This window comes from Podarcis vaucheri (genome assembly GCF_965113315.1).
Source record: "Podarcis vaucheri genome assembly, chromosome: 4".
NCBI lineage: Eukaryota > Metazoa > Chordata > Lepidosauria > Squamata > Lacertidae > Podarcis > Podarcis vaucheri.
In genome coordinates this window covers 53,485,607-53,493,949 of record NC_138762.1, presented here as the reverse complement: position 1 = coordinate 53,493,949, position 8,343 = coordinate 53,485,607, and the positions used below count along the sequence as shown (strand labels likewise).

The 8,343-nt window shown below is 39.0% G+C and overlaps 1 long non-coding RNA gene across 1 annotated transcript; it reads left to right on the top strand.

Moving 5' to 3' along the window:
• Positions 1-503: 503 nt before the first annotated feature.
• LOC309531386 lies at positions 504-7,917 on the top strand. The gene is made up of 3 exons (XR_014219282.1): positions 504-570; positions 988-1,152; positions 5,726-7,917. It is a non-coding gene; the product is annotated as an uncharacterized lncRNA (long non-coding RNA).
• Positions 7,918-8,343: the final 426 nt, after the last annotated feature.

Sequence of the window (8,343 nt, the reverse complement as noted above, 5' to 3'; positions counted from 1 at the left end):
CTCTACAATATTAGATGATTTTATTATGCTTTACTCAGGCACCGTTTTATGCAAGTCATTTAGCCAAAGTAGGGGGGGAAATGCATTTACTCATTGTACTTACGTTAAACCAACGCTTAGAAAAGGAAAGAAACATGCTGATGTCCAGCTTTCTGACTGATTCTAGATTTCCCCTGAATATTTTTCAGCATGGCAATGTGTTGATATGGATTGCAGCCCAGGTCTTTTTCTTCTGGTAAATTTTCCTTTCTTGCCGTAAATAGTATAACTGATGAGATGCAGACATCAGTTTTGAAATTGTTCCACACCTCTCCACTCTCTGTGAGTCTTTTTGTGGTGCTTGCCAAGACTATATATTATGTAAGAGATCTCAGTCTTCAATTAACTGTGCCAGTACAGAATTGCCCCTGGCTCTCGTGGTTATAGATAATAATAATATAGCGTACCTGTAGTAGTTTAGAGTCACTGACAACCCTAGGTTGAGGCACAACACCTAAAGTAAAGGCAGAGCAAATGACAGAATGGGGAAGAATTATCCGAAAGAGCCTTAAGTAACAATTGTGCTCCAAGGTTAGTTATGCAGATTTCTGTTTTCTGAGTAATAACATATATTTTAGCACAATATCTTAAAATGTTTCCAGACAGAGGGTGGAATTCAAAGTAGCATTAAGGAGATTGCTCCATCAGTGCTTGTCTGAGGTAACACTCTCCCCGCTCTTCCTCCTTCACACTGTTCTGGGGTTCTATTGACCCCCCAAGCCATTTGATGGGGAACATGAAAGAAGGAGATGGAGGAAGCCCCATTGCAGTAGCCGGGCTCCTAGTGCTAGCTCCTGCTAGTGAAACTAATTCAGTAAATCTGGCTTTTAGGTTACAGATATTGTTTTTGAAGTGTATACCCCAGCAGGGGGCCCACCAGGTGGTGGGGTAGCAAAGGTGGGTCAGCATAAAGGTGGATGGTGACTTTTTGCTTTCATCTTGTTTCAGCTTGATTTATAATTTGCTCCAGCTAACTGAGAGCCATTTTCCGAAATTCAGAAAATAGCTTGCCTGTTCTCAAGTGAAATTAGGAACCCTTTTGGGACCCCGTTATACTTCTGGTAACGTCTGGTAACGTCATTGGGAATACAAAGGCATCAAGATTATCCACAGGTAGGCCCGGATTTAGATGAAGAGAGGCCCTAGGCTACTCCACTTGTGAGGCCCCTCCCCATCTCCCACCCTCACAACTAGAAGAAAATGGAAGAGTGTTTTAAACAAAATTGAGTGAAGCCAAGGAGGATGACGGGTATTCAAAATTTTGCAATTCACAATTTCTCTGTTTTGGTTTGTTTGTTTAAGAGAAAGATAATGCTTTGAATTTGGGCCATCTTTCTTGGTTGTTTCTTGCAAATGTTTTATGTTTTTGTCCTTCTTTCAGATCTAAAACCCTCTCTTGTTTCTGAGAGTGAAGCGGGTGAATTAAATTTCCAGATCTCTCTCTCTCTCTCTCTCTCTCTCTCTCTCTCTCTCTCTCTCTCTCTCTGCCATGACTATAGGGTGTGTGTAATCACAGCATGTGAAAAATGTTCCCAGTCTGCAATGTGATCGTATGTATGTCCATAGCATCAGCAGCACATACACCAACACTTAAAGCTAGGAGTAAATTCTCAAACAAATATTTTCCCCAACATTCACTGAGAAAGTTCTTAAAACTACACTGATTCTCAGCCAAGAGAGCAGTGTCCCTGTCTATATACCCATTCTATGTCAAACCTATGTTTGCTGTCATGAATGTGTGGAATGGCCCTGGGATCTGCAAGTCGCATGTAAATTTGCTAATCCAGATGACATACCAGGTCCTAGTAGGTCAGTGGAGAGAGAATGAATGCAAGAAGGTACCTCTGCCTTGAAGTATTTCCCCCTCTTACTTAAGTGCAACAGTGCTAAATCATGCATTAAGAAAGCTGCCATCTGGGTACCGCCTTAAACTAACAAACCCCGTGGATATAAAGAAAAGAGGGAATATTGTATGTCAAACATGCAGACACATAATATCAATGAAAACATGCTTTTGGAATGTGGCATTTATGTAACTTGCTCCCGGTGAGTTAGATGCTCCCGGTGAGTTCCTATTAAACTGAGCTTTTTGGGTGATTCTGAACCATATGGCACATGTTAATGATGGCCAGAAGACCTCACCATTGCTGCTTAGCTGCCATCATACTAAAAACAATGTTTCTTATTTATGAGTGGCACTTGCCTTCTAGAATCCACAATATTCTGGGACTGAAGTACATACAGAAAGGATAAGAGTAGGAAATGAGAAATGGGGAAGTTGGCTTCTACCTGCACCCTATCAAGAATTTGTAACTACATAGGCTCTGTTTCGTAAGAAAACTTCTACAACAATGAACTACAAAAACATCACATACAGTGGTACCTTGGGTTAAGTACTTAATTCGTTCCGGAGGTCTGTTCTTAACCTGAAACTGTTCTTAACCTGAAGCACCACTTTAGCTAATGAGGCCTCCTGCTGCTGCCGCGCCGCTGGAGCATGATTTCTGTTCTCATCCTGAAGCAAAGTTCTTAATCCGAGGTACTATTTCTGGGTTAGCAGAGTCTGTAACCTGAAGCGTCTGTAACCTGAAGCATATGTAACCCGAGGTACCACTGTACTATAGGACTCTCTATTTTGGTGGAAATGCATCCATGCTTCCATAATGGATTTCCTGCCTAGCAAAACTCACCAAAACTCTTCTGAATTTGTGTGTGTGTTTGTTAAAAAGAATAGATTCAGTTTTAAAGTGCAAATGGAAATTCCTTCTATTCCAAGTATATTTGGATAGCTGTGTATCAGGCTGTTGCCTGTAAACCTGCTTTAAATGTCAAAGAAAAATAACTCGATTTGCTTATTTGCTATTCTCTGATAATATGTTTTGGATTATCCTTGCCTTTTTAGCAGCAAAGTTAAATTAAAGGAATGTAACTGCAGAAAGCATGAATTGATATCTTTTGTTGTACAAGTCAGATGAAGCTGAATAAAAAGCTTTAAACAATAGGTATCAGGTTGACTCGAAGACTGCAATGTCGTTACTTATTTTTCAAACTGTTATTTCTTAAAAATCGAATTTTTACATAACTTTGCAAGTACAATTAGAAAAAGAGACTCCTTCTCCCACCCCTCCAGTAACGTAGCAGAGAAAATACATTATGCCACAGATGAACATGTGTATTTGGTGGGTGCCAGATATCTTCGCTGCCATTAGAAAAGGTGCAGTGTCCTTACTGAGTTTGGCTATCAAATGTTCATGATAGTGAGAAGTGTGAGACATCTTTTGAGTTTGCTACACCAAGTACTTGGAATCAATTACTAGTGGTCTGGCTTCATCCCATCTGGATTTTTGACTTCGTTCCAAATCCATTGCTCAGTCTAGCAGCCTTTGAACTATTCCAGGCTTTAGGTAGTGTTAAATCTTAGATCTGAAGTCAGCAAAACCAATTTTTTACAAAAACCACATTTGAATCTACACATAAGCCACTAACGTTAAATCACCCTTCTAACGGTCTATTTCATTTATGTAGTTTCAGCAAATGGTGGCAAAAATATCTCAAAGAGCTTTAGGAGAGCAGAAACCATCAATATAACTTCCCATTGCAGTGGCAAAATCTTCAATTTTAACAGAGTGCTATTTTAAATTCGAATCAGTTTTGATAAACCTAACATAATATAACCAGTGTGACCAAAGACATATTAAACATGTTATGTTATGGACAGAATGATCTATTGGCAACATTTAGTCTTATGAAAGCTGTTGATCTGATTTACATAATTATATGGCTGGTGCTTTTTCAAGCTGTTACTAGTGAACTCACATCATGTGATGATACAAAGAAGCCACTTGAGGTCGTTGCCATACCATGCATGTGTCTTTACATGCAATACTTGAGGGAAAGAGATGTCCCTTTTTGTGATGACTCATCTCTCTTTTCTCATGAGGATTGTGGAAAAAAGAAAGAAAGAAAGAGGGGTAGAGTGGAGGAAGCAAGTTCAAAAAGAGAAAAGTACAAATGAGGCTTGTGTCCTAACCAATTCCAAGAAGTTTCTAGGGAGCTGAATGTTTTCTGAAAATGCGATGACGTCTGAAAACTAGGGACACAATTCTCTGGGAAGCTGCCCTTGTGTTATTCTCAGAGAATTGTACTTGTACTGCGACGACATATCTACATAGCAGCTTCAACCAGTTTATTTATTTTAGTCAAGATATTTACAACTTGCCCTGTGATCTCAGGACAGGGCACACAAACAATTAAAATGACAATGACAGTTTTTAAAAAAATAAAATAAAATAAAATCCAGAGCAGAGAAAACCATGAACTAATCTTGAAATGCAATCAGCAATCAATAAACTTGTAAGATCAACAATTTCTGAACACTTGAGCAAATAACCAGGACTTAACCTGGTGTCAAAATGAAAACAAAGTTGATGCCAGACAGATCTCAGAGGGGAGGGCATTCCACACAATGAATGTTCACATGGTTTGAAGGAGATGTCCTTAACTATAAATGGAGTAATCATGTTGAAAAAATCAGATTTGCACCTGTATGTGTATAGCTACATGTCTGAGAGAAAGTGAATGCTCTTGGACCCAGCATTACTCCTGGATGAACAGATTGTTGCTGCGACAAAGAGTGCCCTTTACCAGATAAAACTGCTGCATCCATTCTTTGCGGACAGATCTAGCCTCTTGTCTTTCATTCCCATATTAACCTTTTGGGTTAATTACTGGAATGGGTCGTCCTTGAAAATAGTCTCAACTAGTGCAGAATTTGCTGCTTACCTCAACATGGATTGTTCATGGAGAGAACCTATTAAACCAGGGGGTCAGCAAACCTTTTCAGCAGGGGGCTGGTCCACTGTCCCTCAGACCTTGTGGGTGGGGGCGGACTTTATTTTGAACAAAAAAGAAGAAGAAAAAGAATGAATTCCTATGCCCCACAAATAACCCAGAGATGCATTTTAAATAAAAACACACTTTCTACTCATGTAAAAACATGCTGATTCCCAGAATTTGTTCATTCCCCCACCAAAAAAATATATTCCGGCCCCCACAAGGTCTGAGGAACAGTGGACCAGTCCCCTGCTGAAAAAGTTTGCTGACCCCTACACTAGTCCATGGACCACACACCAACCTTCCCATTGCTCAGATTTATATGGACTGATAAGACTTTTTTATGTACAGTACTTGAGTGTGTGTGTGTGTGTATTGCAACACAAACACAACATTAAAAAAAAACTTAAAAAGAAAATCCAAAAACAAGTACGAAACAAATAATGAACATATAACCATATTTTCTTCTTTTCTTCTAGTTGACTTCCTTCATCCACAATGTGGGTCTGCTTTCATATTTAGTAAACTATTTCCTTCTCACTTCATTTCTGCCCCTTTTCTTTTTATTTTAAACCTTTACAGCATAATTTGTTTTGCAAAAGTTAATCAAAACAAGTCCAGGTATTAATCTGAGAACACTGCTTTTTAAAATAATCTCTACATTTCCCCCATTCTTTTTGATTTTTTTTTGTTTATTCAGTACTTGAATGTTTCTTTACTGGGAGCTTATTTTTAGTTAGTTCAGACATTTCCCTTTACACTGTTGGGCTGAATTTTGTTTTGTTTATTGTTTGACTACTGTTTTAATACTGCCATGTTTTATTGTACATTGCCATCTTATCCTTTTTGACAGAAAGGTAGTGAATACATTTTATAAAGCAAAAAAGAAAAAAAGAAAAAAAGAATGAAAGAAAGAAGTCATGCCAAACTACATGTTCGGGAGGAATGCGACTGAAAGAGAAGAAACCTGCAGACTGAATGGCATTGCTTCCTTGGCTTGTGTAGCCTGCCCAGTTTGTACTAGTTCCTGTTGTGGTCTCCATCTGCTATGCTTAGTGGGTCTGAAGTTTTAGCATACATTTCATTTAATCCAATATTTATTTTGGATCATTTATTTATACAGCCATCCGTCTTGAAACCTAGAGCTGGGGTATGAATTAATACAAAAATTAATACAAAATAACTGAAATGGAAAGCTCCCTGCTACACTAAATATGGAATATTTGTAAGACTTTCATGGACCTTACTTAAATGTGTGGCCTGTAAAAAGAAGATGGAAATTACTCAAAACATTTCAAACTGACTGACAATCTATGTTTCACTTGGCTGTTCATGGCATCTTGGGATATGGTGCAAACCGTTCTTTCCTTCTCTCCGCCTCTCTTCCTCCTCCTCCTTCCTGTCAAATTGTAAATAATATGTGAAACAATTTAGTGTTGACTTAGTGCTTCTAATTACTTCGCCACATTCCCTATGAACAAGAGAGATCTCTTACAGCTTACACACCTACCTGAGAGTAAGTCTTATTGTACCCAAAGGGACTTATTTCTGAGTAGGCAGGCAAAGGATTATGCTGTTGAAGTTCCACTAATACTAATGGCAGAGCACTTACTTAAACCTTTCCCACTGAAGTTGATAGGATGTACTTAACTTTGCCTGGATCCTGATTGTGGCTTGGTGTGGCGATCACAGGGTCCCCGGACATTTGACAGTCTATTGATCCCTGTGCCTCCACTGTGATCGCTTCCCCGCTGCCACCAACCCGTTTCTCTCGGGTATACACTGAGTCCAGACAGTTGTTAACATTAAATGAAATAAACAAGTTTATTTTATAAGCGTTAACAAGTTTATGGTTTCAGATCATTTTTCTTGTCAGTTTCTTAATCCTAGTTTCTTTACCAGCCCATACCTTCCTAATACCTTCTTACAGATTATCCCAACTGTTTAACTGACTCCTCTTAACAGATTCTCTCACTCTCTCACATCAAACTAGCCTAACCCACAGACTTATCCTCCCTCTGCCTTCTCTAACTCCAGACTGACTTCTTAACAACTCCTACTCTAACTCTAACTCTAACTCTAACTCCTCCCCTTGGGTTCCTATTGGATAATCATTTTACACTTAGTTAACCCTTTCCTTATGACCCAGTATGATGTCACACACCTAGGAGGGCAAATGCCACACTTGGAAACAAGCATCACTGATTTCAATGTAACATTTTCCTACATTAAGAGACTGGGGTTTAATATGATTGTAAGGTTCAGTTTCATTCAATTAAAATGATTACAATTATAACAAATAAGTACATTTTATATCTATAATATCCATCAAAGGAGATTCTTTTGTATAATGTTGATTCCAATGAAGAATAAAGCTGAATGGAAGAATTAGTTCAATAGTTTTCCAAACCTTTGCAGTCAATATAAGGTGCTTCTGTAAGCAGATGAATGGACAAAATTTGTATATTACTCTGAACCTGATGTTTTACATATCCCAGAGCCAATGTCATTGGGGTCAGTTACAGCTGGCAACTAGCTATTCCTTTAATAATTACTTGAATTTCTCTCTGGAATTCTGGAATTAAACAACAGCCTCAGTTTAACCCTCTTACGCCTCCAACACATATCTGGTGCTGTGATAGGAAGGTAATATAGGCTGTGCTACTCTGGAAGGACGTGGTCTAAACCACAGAACCTAGGGCTTGCCGATCAGAAGGTCGGCGGTTCAAATCCCTGCGAAGGGGTGAGCTTCCATTGCTCGGTCCCTGCCCCTGCCAACCTAGCAGTTCGAAAGCATGTCAAAGTGCAAGTAGATAAATAGGTACCGCTGTGGCGGGAAGGTAAACGGCATTTCCGTGCGCTGCTCTGGTTCGCCAGAAGTGGCTTAGTCATGCTGGCCACATGACCCAGAAAAACTGTCTGAAGACAAACGCCGGCTCCCTCAGCCAGTAAAGTGAGATGAGCGCTGCAACACCAGAGTTGTGAACGACTGGACCTAATGGTCAGGGGTCCTTTTACCTCTTACCCTGGAAGACAGGTTTTTATGCTGCCCATACATCTTCAAATTTAATAAATAATAAAAAAATAATTTTCATTTAAAACATTGGACTTATTTTTATGTAAAAATGAGTATGGATGGGCATACAAGCATTAACAATTGAATTTTGCTCTATCCTGTCCTAGTCTCCAAGACTTGCTTGTTTTATGTAAATTTCAGTAACTACCTCTACTCTTTTGTTGCCTGTTTTATATTAAGAATAAAGCATTTAATATTTTTCCTTGTCATTGGGGATGGATGGATCTGCCCATTTTGGTACTCTCAAAATATTCAGTCTTCATTTTGGTTTTGCAGCAAGCTGTTTTGTTACCGGAGCAACTCAGCTCAGGCAATCAGTGTCAGAGACTTCGAGTATAATGGGACATAAATTATAATTGTTAGGGTTACTATTATCATTGTTCCATTCCTGCATA